This window comes from Prorops nasuta, unplaced genomic scaffold, assembly GCF_024137725.1.
Source record: "Prorops nasuta isolate Cenicafe-Biocafe unplaced genomic scaffold, Cenicafe_Pnas_1.2 PNAS00011, whole genome shotgun sequence".
Taxonomy (NCBI): domain Eukaryota; kingdom Metazoa; phylum Arthropoda; class Insecta; order Hymenoptera; family Bethylidae; genus Prorops; species Prorops nasuta.
Window position 1 is genome coordinate 1,678,359 of NW_027116808.1, and position 13,446 is coordinate 1,691,804.

Below are 13,446 nucleotides of genomic sequence, written 5' to 3' on the forward strand. Positions count from 1 at the left end.
ACCATAAAATCAAAATTATAATTATTACATTTTTAAGATAACTGAGAAGATTTGATAAATCCTACAGAATCTTTCCTTTCGATAATCGAAAGAGCTGCATTGATAATAATGATAAAATAATCAGGAATTAAAAACAATCCCATGTTTTTAAATGAACAAACCTGCAAGTACCATAATATCAAAATTATAATTATTCTTTAACAAAACTGAACAAACTCATTCAATCCCACAGAATCTTTGCTTGCGATGATCGAAAGAGATACATCGATAATAATGATAACACGTACAGCAATGAGTAAGTCGAAGAATGTCAGCTATCAAGAATATAGTGATCCGGATTCATCAAGGCGAAAATTTGAGTCATGAAAACTGGATTAACCGGCTTATAACTTATAACTTTCCACGACTGTACGAATTTCTTAAAGCGCGCGCCTTTCCTTCGTTGCTTTACGTATACATACGCGTTCTACGCAGGTATATGAATACATATATATATATATATATGGAACGTAGATACTCAAGTATACACGGAAGCTGCCGAGAGTTTCGATACGACCGCGCCTTTCTTGGGAAGAGCCGATTGAGCCGAATCCGGCCAGTCCGCTGTTTCGACCTCGACGCCTCGACTTTCACCCTCGTACAAGGTCTAGGCCTAGGTTAGGCGAATGCTGCCATCAGCCATCAACTTGTGTACATGTCCTCCTTCCCTGCATTTCCATTCATTCAATTTTATTCAGTGATCGAAATCGAAAGCTACTATGTGTGTAGTATATATATATATATATATATATATATTGTTTAGAGTTTTATGGTAATTAAACTAATTACATGTGTGCATGTTAATTATATTATTTATTGTACCAACTTTTCCAATATGCCAATTATTATCTTAGAGAGAGAGAGAGAGAGAGAGAGAGAAACAATTCTTGGAAAAGGTCGATCACGTGACGTGAAAAAATGCTTTGCCCACTTTCCATTGAAACGTAACTACGTTTCTCAATAGAGATACCGTTATTATCCACTGGTATAATCTTATCATTGACTCTATGCGATTCGGTTTATGGCGGACTCTATATAGATTTCTCAGTTGGAGTAACAACAGGCGCAGTCATGAATGCACGCTGTTGGCGTTGTTATACAGGTAAAGCTAAGTTGTGATCAGGAAGGTCTGCAAAGCTACAGTTTTCAGCTTCGAAACGGAACAATTTGATCGAGCAAAGATTGAGGAACCCAATTAAGCGATCAATTAGCTATATATATATATATATGTTAAAGGTATTTTACAAGACAAATCTTGGATTGTTGAAGATTTAGCGAGGTCAAAGATCAGTGTGACCTGCAACGTTAGTTTTCAGCTTCGAAACAGAACATTTTGATCAGGCAAAGACTGATGAATTTAATTAAGCGATTAATTAACTATATATATGTATATTACAGATACACATCAGGTGTACCATACAAAGAGCAAGAAATTAAATTCAACAAATCGTCCCACGAGAGAACTGGACCAAATGGATCAATGACCCACGCACTCTTGTGCTATATACGTAATGTATCAAGGTCACGATCAAGAAGGAAAGCTCCCAATCACTTTCCTGCAGGAACATCGTCTCTGTCGGTCTGTCCGCACCGTTGGAATCGCATTTGGTATTCTCATCAGAGAAAACAGGAAAACGCTTCTCTGTCTACAACGATCGACCTATTATATAGCTAATCTAAAATCTCAACTTTGTATTTTTCTACTCTACACCTACACACACATATATATATATATATATATATACATACACAAATGTTAACATACAACATACATCGTTATTACAAAAGCAGAAAGTTCCATATATATATATATATATATATATATAATTGTACTGCTTTGAGTAGTGTGCGTACGTGCTCGTGTACGTATACCAAAATAGATAAAGGGTATATAAGTAGTACACGCCCGAATACACTCGCCTTTGAAGGCGTGATCAGCCGTGATCAGCCGTGAGTAAGAGGGAGCAGAGCGGATTCCTTGTAACTTTCACATTGAGACTTCTGGCTGGTGTTGACTGGACTGGACCGCTCTTGCAGGTTCATCGTTTCTTTCTCTCTTTCTCTTTTTTATACCCCTCTGTCTCTCTCTATCATTTTTACGATTTCTCAACCGCCACACCCGGGCTCTTTCTCTCTCTCCGTTCTCCAAACTGGGCAAAAACGACATAGAAACGCCTGTAGTTGTATCATCAACGTCGATAACTTCCACGGAAACTACTCGGGCCCTCTTACAAGTTTCTGTGTAAAGACCAATGCAGCTCGTGACTTTTTTTCTATATGCTACTCGACCCTTTAATGATTATCCAAGCACCGGTGAACCGTGATTCGTTTCTCGATCAGCCGAGAGTGTGGTCGTTGGAAACGTTGAAAAGGTTAGCTCGTGTGGTTAAGCATATATATATATATATATAGGAAACACTTGTATGTTGAGTGTTATAAATGACAGATTTGGAAAATGCGAATAATTTCCACGTGGTTGTGTGTACGTGTGTGCACACGCTCAGTAGTTTCCCGTTTCCGGTTGGTTTTCGGTGAATCTTTTGCGGAGTGCCCATGCACAGAGTGGAAGCCAGGATCCTTTCATAAAAATGCATTAGGAACGCTGCGACTAAAGCTGACTTTCTATTTAAAACCGCTCATTATTTTTTTACTATTCGAAACTTTCTACGGGAGGACGCTTGTAGCGCACCAGTGGCATTCGCGGATTGAAAAATATTTGGTGCCTGTTGCCATTCCAGCCTCCCCCCTTATACTGTGATATACACTCTATATGTATGGTGTAAAAAGAATTACAATGATTTTGAGGCAGAGGGGGGGATGAGTTGGTCCCCATACCGATCGAGGGACCCAACTTTTGACTAAAAAAGTGAGACACTGCAGTGACGTCACAGAAGGAACATTTGCACTCACGAAAGATTGCTATTATAATAAATATTTTGTGTCGTACGTGGAACAAGTCCCATGAGGTTTTTACACCCCCCCCCCCCTACAAGAGAATAAGAACAACGCGTGCATGTTGGAAATTCATAAACAATTACTGACGATTTCTCAAAATCACCAGTTTTTTCTTTCAAAGTACATATAATAATTATAGTATATAGCTATATTAGCTATACGTGTAACAGATAATCTTGCTGTTATATATCTTTAAAATTTTATCTCGTCGCTGCCATAGCACGGATGATTTAGCACGTGCTCTCTGAGAAAAATCCAAAGAGCGACTTAGTGTCTATGGCAACCGTTCGTAATATATGTGCCACATACACGCATATAACTTTGCTGCAACTCGTTTAAACGCAGTGCAGTCGAAGAGGAATTTTTACGAAATAATAATGGTTTTGTGCGTTGCGAGAACGCGCCGCGTCGTATTTAATCATTGCTCCTTCCCTAAAATTAGAGGGCTCTGGAACACAAGTTTGAATTATTATCTATTAAAACATACCACGTACATGCCGTATTTCACATTCTTCGTTCGCTTAATGTGACTTTTGGAGATACGAAACTCTTTTTAGGCTGCGAGAAGCTCTGGAGAAAACCCTCGAGCCACCTCCAACTGTATATATATATTTATATATTTATACCTTGAAGCTGCTAGAGGTTAAAAGTTTAACAAGTGAAATATAATGGAATAAATAAAATTTTAGCGTCTCGAACAAAGGGATTATTTTTCTTTTATAATTCCATATAGGTACACTAAATTTTATTATTATAGAACACAAAAAATAAACTATATACAATTGCAAATTTTGCTTTTGGTAAAACAACCTGGTACGTTAAATACCATCGAAATAAATGAACAAGGCAAAGAATAATTAGCACGTATGCATGTTGAGAAAGAGGAGTGAGGGAGTGGGACGAGTTTAGATTGTTATAGATGACCTTTGACCTGTACCAGCCTTACCACATGCCACCTTCTTAACTCTTTGACACATTTTCCCACCAGAAATAATCCTATCTCAGCTATTGGCTGTTCACCTCCATTACGTACATCCAGCTCGATGCTGGAGATTTGGAGCACCAGCCAAGGTACCCATCGCTCGTTCCTGAAACCGAAAGTAGAGCTTACCAGGCCAGAAAGCGATCGGCCAATCAGTCGCTTTCTCGTTGCTCGAAAAGTGACAGCGAAGCCCAAATACTCAAAATTTCCTCCATGCATCTCGCTAAATTCTATGCTTACGTAACTGATTGCAGAACGCTGCAATTATATAGAGCGAAACAGCACGTGCGTCCGTCGTGTCAAATCGAAATTTCTACACGTGATTTTGCAGATCAAGTGGCACGACTGTTCAGTAAACATTATTACGAGGCTCTTCACGTGCGATGTTTATCCTTCGATTTGTACGTTCAAAAAAATCTGTTAAGAATTCGACTCACGTCGATGTAACCCTGTGCTGCTCTTTTGTCATTTGGCAAATCGATCGACGTAGCATCTGCGTATTTGTTATAAGTTATGCTGGTCCTGATTGGTCCACGTCCCATGCATTATTGTAAAAAATAAATGATTTCGTTCAGATCTAAATTTTCACGTGATTTTACTAATCGAGTAATAAGGTTATTGTATATGCAAAATTATTATCAGGTTTTTCACGTGCAATATTTATCCTTCGATTTACGTGTGTTTATGTTAAAAAACTAGTTTGAAATTCCACTCTTGTCGATATTAGCCCCGTGCTGCTCTTTTATCATTTGGTAAATCGATCGACGTAGCATCTGCGTATTTATTACAAGTTATACACGTTTATTTTGTGGTCCAGGCTAACCCACGTCGAGCACATTGTACAAAATAAATGGTTTCGTTCAAATCGATCGTGCCTCGAATAATTCCAATAAAATAATTTTCTTACTTTCAATAAATAACTAATTAAACAAAAGGAAATTGATTGGAATGAAAAAGTTAATCCATTAAAATTTTAAATTAAAGCTCATTAGTGTCATGTAAATCAATTTTATTGCGACTACTCCAGGCAATATTTATTCGAATAAAACCATTTTTTCTCGGTATAAATACTATGTACTGTATAGCACGTGTGCTCCCATCATTGTTTCCTTATTTACACGAACCAAACTAACAAATTCAATAAAGACTGATATACAGGCAATTATGTGGAGAAACGCTTGATTATATTTGAATAAGCATACACGAACATGTGCATACTTCTGCACTGCATTGAATTTAGCCTAGCCTCTATATAGCATATGTATAGCTATAGAACGCTATAGGTTATATTACCCTAAGCTGGAACATTAACCTGTACAATAGCTTACATTGGATTCGAGATCATTATTGTATTTTCACTGTGGTTATTTCCTTCTGACACGACACTCTCCATCGTACATTTTTACTGTACATAGAAAATGTGCTGAGTGTATAACCATGGTCCACCTGGCAGCTGCCTGCACTAAAAATTAATCATCGAAATTCATGGAAAATCTTTGTTGTCTTCCCAAGGATTCGTATATCAAGAGTCATGGACTTGCACGAAACTCGGTATATATACATGTCAGTATAAAATTTATTACAACCAAAGAAAAATCTCTTGAACGTGGAATTTTGTGAATATCGAGAGTGATCCGAATGCAGGATAGTTATATATATAGTGGAAGATCGTAATCGATTAGAAATCGAGGAAAATTTCGTAGTGCCACACCGTGCACCGTGCGAGCAATTTCCGAGGGAATTTCTTTGGTTTTATTGTAATAGATTTGCCGCGTGTACCGTGTAGAAGTGTAGACCATGAAGAATTTAGGAGAATATTGCTAGGATCGAGTGGAGAGTGGCGTAGCTGTTCGGCACGCGGCGCGTAGCTTCCATTGATGAAACTGATGAAAAAGTGCCGCTCGTAAATACCGTGAAACTCGAAGAGTCATGCAGATTCGAGTACTTGAAGAAGCGCAGCAACTGGCATCCATGAGGCTACTGGCTCTAGCTATAGCTGTTCTGCTTTGCTCTGTTCTATTCTGCTCTGCATGTTCTACCTTGATGCTGAATGACGTTACCAGTGCTGCCTACGCCTCCTGCGAGCTAAATACCACAAAACTTGAAGAGTCATGCAGATTCGACATAGTGACGAAGAAGTGTAGCAACTGACATCTTTAGACCACTGGCTCTGACTGTGACTGCTCTGCTTTGCTCCAACTTCGTGCTGTGAATGACGCTGCCACTTGCCAGTGCTGCTCGCGTCGTCTACGAGGAAGATTTACCCTGACCCACTTCCGGTCAAGTTCATTGCTCATCCACGCGCGATGGCCTCGAGTGCCTCGACTCGCCTCGTTCAGCTATACTCTGTATACCGTACACAAGCCTTTCTGTTTGGTACCTTTCTCTCTCTCTCTCTCTCTTTCTCTCTGCACCCAAGGAATTCTCGCCATTTCTCTTTTCACACCCACCGATATCACCTTCAACCTTCCCACTGCTTCTTTTCTTTTCTATACACACCATCCACATTGCGCTTTGAACATTTTCTCCTCTTTTGCCATAAAATTCTCGACCTCCCATTTGTCGCTTTCATAGCTCCCGTTTCCTCAAGAAAAACTTTATTTTAGTTATTCTTAGCTAAGTTGAAGAACCGTTGCAATAAAATTTCTTCAGGCTAATTGTAGAAATTTAATTACATCGTCTTTTCTCAGCTTGAACACTCCTCGTGTTTTATCACAGGGCTGACAGTTTGTTGAGAAACGTCAAGAAATGTCTGAAATCTGATTTTGAGTCGTTTATTACATATATTAATTATATAGCTACTTTGTATCAGTATCTCGAAGAGATTATAGCATTTCACAGTGTAATTTCTCTCTATATTAATCTGCAGTGTTGGCAAAACCAAACGTCGTGGATCAATTGTCACTTACGATAGATTTGTAGGGGGGATCCACTATCAGTCATTCTACACACTATATATTATACAGTAAATATGCTGTACACGATACTATACCTATACACATATACATGTATATCGAGTCAATGAATTTATGAGACTAGAAAAGAAATTGGCTCTCGTTAAGGTGTTCCGGTCAATGATGAATGAAATCACAGCTTATTAGCAGCCTCGTACCTGCAATCACCGTGCTAAAACCGCTTATGAAAGATTTTCGATTGACGCGCGAGGATAAAAACCAATCGAAAAATTCTACACTCGCGTGAAAGTGGGGAGAAAAGAAAACTGTGTGGTAGTGGTGTGCGGGCTTGCGTCACAATGGATATTTGAACCGAGTGCTTTACGTATATAATATGTATTACCGTTCGAGGCAGATTAAAGATTGCGTAGAATACGTGATTGGTTGCTGATAAAAATTGTTGAAAGATTAATAGTTTTTTTCCGGTGTACACCAATCAGGAATTGTCTATATATATATGAATGAGTTAATCCATTGGACATAAGCAAATGCAATGCAGATTTACAAACGTTTTCCTTCGTTATTGATCATTGTGCAGATCGAGGATGATGGAGGATGATCGAGATAACATTCAGAGACAGTCGTTAAGTCGATTAAGATTTTTCTCTTGGTTTAAATGGAGAAAGCAATTTTGAGGAGAATCATTTAGTCTCTCCTGGTGGCGATGGAGAAGAGCGTTAGAAGCAGGCAGATTATTAAGGTAATTATATAGGTACAGAGTAGAGAGGAGACCTTTGGAGGACTGTGAGAAAGAGGAAGGGTGGCTTGTGGCTCCTCGGGCCACCGCGTTGCACGATATCAAGCCAAATGGAGGGACAGGAATGCATTTGGCCTGACTGAGCTGCTACTGCCAGCTTTCACCCATTACGATCTGGAAATTGCCAGTCGCGACAATATTCTCTCGCAATGATCTCGGCAATCGCGAAGATCGATCTTTATTGGTACCGCGTTGCACGTAATACACGTCGATCAATTAAACACGAAGAAATTCTTTGATTCGGTCCTGGGGTAGTTTTTTTATTTTTGTGGCTGATTGAATTATTTATGTAGTTTGTTGAGTATTATATTTGTGTGTTTATGAAGGGGAATTAGGGAAACATTTTGGAATGCTCTTTGATTATTTTGTAGTTGGTTATAATAAGTCTGCAGGAAGGACTAATGACGTCAGATGATTAAGTTAATTTTTTTAATTAGACAATTCTACATTTTATTATTGGTTAATTAAGAATGAAGAAATTTTTTTATTCGATCCTCGGGTAGTTTTTTTATTTTTGTGGCTGATTGAATTATTTATGTAGTTTGTTGACTCTTATATTTGTGTGTGTGTATGAAGGGTAATTAGGGAAACACTTTGGAATGCTCTTTAGATCATTTTCCAGTTGCATATAATAAGTCTGCAGGAAGGACTAATGACGTCTGTTGATTAAGTTAATTTTTTTAATTAGACAATTCCGCACTTTGTCAACGATCAATTAAAACCGAAAGAACAGTTTAATTAGATCCGGGAGCAGTTTCTTATTTATGCGACTAATATAAATTAGATACGAAGGGGAATAAGGGAAACTCTTTGCAAAACTCTTTCGATAATTTTCCACTTGCATATAATAACGTCCGTGCGAAGGACTAATGACGTCAGACAGCTAAGTTAATTTTTTTAATCAGACAATTCCGCACTTTGTAATTCTCCGCTGTGCAATGATTGACTGGAGTTGGAATGCAGTTCTCTGAAATATCCAACGGCTGTTGCTCGTAACATATCCGGATAATTAATTTCACGTCGCGTCGGTATACCTTTACTATCTTTAGTTGGATTCGAGGAATCGACGAAGGAGCGCTGGAGAACTCAAAGCTGCTACAGCTTTATAGGCTTTTTGCGATCTAATCGCGAGATAATAGTAGAAAAACTATAAAAATAAACTAAATATTTATTATGTACTCGCTAAACTCACTAATGGATAATAGAAAAATAACTAAAAAACAACAAACGAACGTGGAAGTCTCTAATCAATCATTTTTTGTGTACAAGACTTTTGCAAGAATAATCAACGAATCTTTGTTGTTAGACCTTTCTCATCGTTACAAAATTAACACACTACAAATTCGGAGAGTCTAAAAATGAGATAGGTTATAGTCTCTTCGATCTTTCACCTCTGTCTCGCTCGGTTAGTCGGGTCAGTCGAGATAAACGAAGATGCAGAAAAATTGAGGAAACATTATACGCAGCGGTGGAATAGCCGTGGTTCTTGTGAGACAGTGGTACTTGGATGAATGGCTGTGGAGAGAGAGGTAGTGGAGCATAGAACGTATATAAATATATATATATATATATTCACACACTATACGATACCTTGTGCAACGACCACTAAATGATAGGAATCGAGCGCCAGCTCATTCAGTCCTGCTGCAGCCACAGACTCTCACGAGGATATCCAGCGTGACCCTCTTGCACCGAGAAAATTATACATCTCAACCTTTTTCCTATATCTTAAAAAACTCTTGACTCTGAGAAAAAGCTTTTATTAATCTGGCATGCGTGATTCGAACGGACCAATGAAATTCATGACGAATGATACGGACAGAGCAATAATGAGATGTTGGAGATGATGAGGAGAGAATTTAGCAAAGCGATGGGCCCGAAGAAACAGTAAAATTTGCATAGGAAAAAGGGGAGTAAGAAGACGTTTAACACTCCTGAGTTATATCCTCGTTCTATCGCAGTGTTGCAGTCACTCTTCATCTTCTCGTGCGAGATAATGAGTTTATAACTCGGAGACTCCTGCGCCTTGTGCAAGAATAAATCAATTTTCAAAGACCCATTGAGAATTCCATTAGGATGATAAATAGTATATTAATGCAATAGGGCAGCTGGCAAGCTAAATTCCACAAGAGTCTCTCTTGCTCATTGATATTTCGCAAAATCTGAGCTGGCAGACTTGGTACAGGGAACATGGTGCAGGGTATGGAGCTGTAGTGATGTTGAGGGGAGGTTGCAGAGGTCACTGGTATCCAGCTACGTGCACGTGGCCTTCGAAAATATTTATTGTACATGTATCTATCGTTCTCTTTTTTAAACCTGAAATTACTGATACGTTGATGAGGAATCAGGGGATGTAGTAATTTAGCTTAGGTTCTGTATATATATATATATATATAACACGTGTGTACCACATCTCTGTCATTGAAGACATTCGTTGTTCATTTATTGACTCACTAGGAATTCATAGTCAATCCGGAAATAATAAAATTAGACTGTTATACACTGATATATATTGTAAATGTAATTATATATAGAGGAAAATATGTGCTTGGGATATATGATTGGATTAATAAGAAAGCACGTTATTGCTATACGGAGGATCGATTTTCTCCAGTGGCATCTTGTTTGGATTTCACCTAAACTTTAATATTCATCCAAATGGCCAATTAGAAGTTTCGTTTCTGCTATAATTGACGCAATAAAATGGCATCAGCACTCCTACCCCTGTTAACCCTCGGCAAGCCTCTAATTTCCTCGCAGCTCTCTTACCAGATATAGCAACGCAGCATTTTCTTATAGAAATTTTATGCCCATGGTTTGTCTATTGCATATATATGTATATATTCAACGAGTTTACCGAGAGGGATATTCGGCTCCCCTTTTCTTCGATTTTTCTTACAAACGAACGCAATGATCCGTATATGAAATATTCGGTTGTTGCACATACTAAGTACTGTATATAGAATAATAATAAAACAGAAAAATGAGAAAAAATGAATAGTTTATTCGAAATGAGTTACAGTGGACTGGAGTTGAGTATAAAAATTACTTGATAACATCGAGATAACTTATTTAAAATTTTTTGACCAGCACATTGTTTGATCCAAAAAATAATTAAACTTTTGATATTTGTGACGTCATTTATAAACTCACAGGATGGAAAATGGGACAGGGAGTATATTTGTTTTGGTGCAGAGAAGATTGGGTGGGGTGGATCAGGATGGAATTGCAGGTCTCCCTGGGCTATTACGATGATTATTGCGGTAATTAAGGTGGGGTGTTTCCGCTTGGGCTAATGGGAAGCTCGTGCGGAGAAAAGTACACAGCATTGCCTGGAGCGTCGTTTCTTCGGGGATAACAATTCAGGGTTATTCCAACGATGATGCACTCTCGACGATGTTCTTCGCAGTGATCAACGCGCCGTGTATCCGGGCATTGAAATCTCCGATAATCCCCCTCTATTATTTGTATTGTACTCGAGATCCACACACACACACACACACACACACACACACACGTACACAGGTTCCCCATCAAAATCGACAGATACACCGAACCATCTGGCGTCTGCATCCCAGATAAGATCCTTATCGATGCTTCTCTAAGATCCTCCCGAGTCCTCATCATCATCCTCGCAAATATGAGCAACGAACTGTCTGGAAAGAGTCGCGCCTTTCTCTCAACGAAATTTTGCGAAATCCACTGCTAAAAGAAACAATCTTTTCTCATTATTACTTTATCCATTTTTGCTCTCCAACGTTCCACTTGTTTATCCGGCTCTAAGTCTGTACATACGAGAGAATTAACCACACAGGAAAATGTCGATTGTGTTGGAGTTATAGCGTGGAAAATGTTGCTGCAATCGAATTTATTGGAAACTCTTGTGCGTCGACATAAATTTGGAGAACAATCTTGGAATTGCTGGAAAATCTTTCCTATGGTTTATCATCGTTTGGATTAATTAGAAAATATCATTGTGGGAGGAATGTCAGTGTGTTACCTGAAGATTTACATGGTTCCAGAATTATTAGTCCGGAATATTGGTCATTTTGGACAGGTTGCTGAAGACAGTCTAGGGGTCAGAGGTCATCACTGTCTTCAGATTCTTTTTTCCTATAAATATTCATACAGGAATAAGATATTCCACAAGAGATCCAATGGGAGTCCACGGCGTGGTGCGAGCACTCGCATCTCGATCCTATCTAATGGACTTGCACGTTTGTATGACCTATCCTCAACATTGAGAAAGTGCAGTTATTGGTTCTCAACATTGGTCATTTTGTACAGGTTGCTGAAGACAGTCTAAGGGTCAGAGGTCATAATTTCCTCAGACTCTTTGTCCACCAAATATTCACATAGGAATAGGATATTCCACGAGAGATCCAATGGGAGTCTGTGGCGTGGCGCGAGCACTCGCCTCTCGTTCCGATCTAATGGACTTACATGCACGCTGTACGACCTATCCTCAACACTGAGAAAACGCGAAACTTTCACACGAGCCTTTAACTAAGACAGAGTCGGCGGATCGGATCGCCGTGTAAACTCTTAACGCATCGATAAATTCGCAAGAGCGCTTAAAAGGTTCCTATACCACCGTGCCGACAGTGTCGACACACATACTTCTCCTCCTAACATACAGCACACATGCAACGGTCATAATATAAACACTCTGATAAAGAATGTTAATCGTCAAAAGTTTTCTGCTGCTGCATGCATGGGAGAATGAAAGGTTGCATTTTTCAAATGGAGAATTCTTTTTTTCACCTCGTGATATATATAGTACCATTCAAGTACTGCATTCAGTGACGAATGATGCGTCTATATATACACATACAGCAGAATCTGCATACCACATGGCGATTAACGAAGCTGATGCCCGGAAATAACGATCGATCGTAAAGTGTTTTGATTTGTTCTCCAGCTTTTTTCTATTAGCACACGATTTCACGTGTTCCGTGTCGAGACAACGGGACAAGGCGGGTTCTATTTCACTTCTATTAATACGAGAGATTTGCAAGAAGGAGCTCTCTGATATCTAGGTTTCCCAGCTGTACTTCCCTTTCACTGCTGGAAGCCAGCAGCAGAAAATTTGACGTCACTCTGCTCGATGCGTGCTGTTGGTCAGTCCGTTTCTTCAGGGTCTCTCGTAAAATAATCTTGTTTATAATATAAATCGTTGAGATGCAGATTTTCCTATTGTAACAAAGGAGACAAGCTTGAGGTATAACTGCGTTTTTTAAGCTCTTCAGGAATATTTTATCCTAATCGTTTAACCCTGGAACCACATTAGACACACATGCTGAAGAGTACAGAAAATTGGGCATTATGGCAAGGATGACAAGTCGAAGTAGCAGAAGTGATTTTAGGTGATGGTTGGGGTAGGAGGAAAGTGCTGTAATGGTAGACAGCCAATGGTAGGGTCTGCTTTCTCTTGGATCGCTCGTTGGGACCGTCGGAGCCTTAAGTGGGGGATCTATATAGACTCCGTCCATTCCTCAGCAGCCCCTTCAAATCGTTGGCTATACTTAAAGAGGAGACTCGCGTGTCGTGAGACGATCTCGCGCGAGCGATTCACGCGAATCGGACAGTGCAGACCGGAAGTGGCCATCGAAAGAGGCGCAGAAGTTATTAAAAGCGCAGCGGGAAACCTACATCTTTTTCCATGTGGTGCAATGTGACAGAGTGTTAATTTTTTGATAAATTAGAGATAGAGAGAGTGAGAGAGAAAATTACACATCCAACGAAGGAAACCGGGACCC